Raw genomic sequence first — 2,500 nt, 5'->3', positions numbered from 1 at the left:
CAGTGGCTTTTATGTGGCACTGTTACCAGTGCTTTATATGGCACACCAGCACCAGAGTTTTTTTACCTGGCACCAGCACTAGAGGTTTTTATGTGGCACCAGCAGCAGTGCCTTTTATGTGGTACCACTACTTCTTACATGGCACCATCACCAGTGCTTTTTATGTGGCACAAACACCAGTGCTTTTGTGTGGCAACAGCACTTCTTACATGGCCTATGGTTTTAGAATATCATCTGGGATTTTTACCAAGGAGAGACTTGCATTCTACTCAGGAGCAAATTTATCTCACACAGTTTTTTTAATGACCACCATATAAATGAGCATAGAACACTCAAAATGAAGGCTAGGCATCGTACAGGCAGGGGTCCATCAGAACTCAGTTCTCAGACCCATCTTTTTAGCTGATAGCTTTCTAGGCTAACGGTCCAAGGTTGGACAATTTTATGCTACCAACCTAGTCCTCGTAACCAAACTGATCAAAGAATTAGAGAAAAAGTTCCAAATGTTACTTAATTAATGTAGAATAGAACATTGTACCTCAAAAGCACAATGAAATATCTACGTCAGATTTGAACTCTCAACTCATAAGTAAACAGTATTATCATATATCTTTTATTCACGGAACCTTTTCATCTCTGCTACAATTTACATTAACAAATATCATGAAAAACTTAAATGTTTTTATTCTTTAAACTGTAAATATAATAAAATTTTATCAATGTTTACAACATGAAGCAAAAGGCAAGAAATAAAACCAGAAATTAATTCTTTGTTGGTGTTGCTGTTGTTGTTTTGTTGTTGTTGTTGTCGATGTCATTTCAAATCGGTAAAATTGAAACAATGCGATAAAAAAAAAAGACAATAGTTAACTTCCTTTTAACTTCTAAAATTTAAAACACGCTTCAATATGTAGATTTACACAGCGGCAGTAACATATTCAACGAGGCAATATTATTGTTCACTGAAAGTATCTAGAACGGTTGGAAACAAAAAAAAAACAAAAGAAGAAAAAAAATAGTGATTACTGTTTTGTTGTCAGTTACAACAACAACAACAACAAGAATGGCAGCAGCAGTAACAACAACAGCAATAATAATAATAATAATAATAATAATAATGGTAAAATGAAGATTGCTAATAATAATAATAATAATAATAATAATAACAACAAAAATAACTATGACTATTGAACAATAATAAAATGAACAACTAATAATAATAATAATAATAATAATAATAATAATAATAATAATAATACTATAATGATAATAATAACAATAACAACAACAATAATAATAATAATAATAATAATAATATAAATAATAATAATAGATGCAAATATCAAGGCAAGAACTATCATCTAAAGTATCTGGAGCTGAGATAAAGATATGTAACTATTTTGATGTTAGCCATGAAGGCATGCATCTTTGCCGAGCTTCTCCTCTTAAGAGATATTTTCTTTTAGGAATAAAAAAGGAAAGAAAAAAGCAGCGGGTTCTGTTTTTTTTTATCAATGATAGGTCTATGGAACCATCTAAATGTTTACTCCATTACCCTATGGAATAAAAGAAAGTTCGTTCTTCGACACTTTTATTGAATACACTTTTTTTCTTTGTATGCATCTCGTTTGTTTGTTTCTAAGTGGTTCAGTATGGCCAACACTGGGGTTGTGGGAGGAGATGCCTAGGACATGAAGTGGTTGCTGTGAATATTCTCACAGTATGAATTTTGGGTAGGGACTGAAAGAGCATGATCTCGAGAACAAGGAGATGAAGTGGGGTTCTTGTGAAGGGTTGATGGAGTAATGCTTCTTAATAAGGTGTGTAGCCTGGAGATCTGGAAGCCCCTTCAAGTAAAGCCACTACTGCACTGAATTGATAAGTTATGGCTCTGGCACAACAAGCATGGGATACAAATGTCCGAGGAAAGAATTACCGGACAAATTTTACAAGTAGAGCCAATTAGTTGGAGATTGAGAGATAGACCTCAAGCCAGTTGGTTGGATTATGTCCATAGTCTTGGAGCTTCAGTTGGTGATTCTGCCAGACCATTTGCTGGTGGTTACTTCTGTGAAGGTGCATGGCTCAATGGTTAGAGTGTCAGGCTCACAATCATGAGGTAGTGAGTTTGATTTCAGAACTGGGCTGTGTGTTGTGTTCTTGAGCAAAAGTATTCAGAACAGAATCAAACAAAATTGTCTAATTCTTTAGCCACCCCACCCCCCTCTCATGGCCTGATAACTACTAAAATACTGAAGTGTCTGTTCTATTCCACTCACATAAAACCAACAAAAGGTTATGGGTTGTTAGCACATCAGACAAAAAAACAATGGGGTCAGTGTAATCAACTAAACCCCGGCCCCCAAATTTCTGTATCAGAAATGATTATTATTATCATAGCTTTTGTTGTTGATCTTATGATTATTGTTGTTACTGTTGCTGTTCCTGTTGTTAAACTGTCTGCCATTTCAGTAGAGAAAATGGCCAAAAAATATTAATA

Source organism: Octopus bimaculoides, chromosome 21, assembly GCF_046866305.1.
Source record: "Octopus bimaculoides isolate indiv1 chromosome 21, ASM4686630v1, whole genome shotgun sequence".
NCBI classification, from domain to species: Eukaryota; Metazoa; Mollusca; class Cephalopoda; order Octopoda; family Octopodidae; genus Octopus; species Octopus bimaculoides.
The sequence above is the reverse complement of the archived record's forward strand: the minus strand, read 5'-3'. Positions refer to the sequence as shown.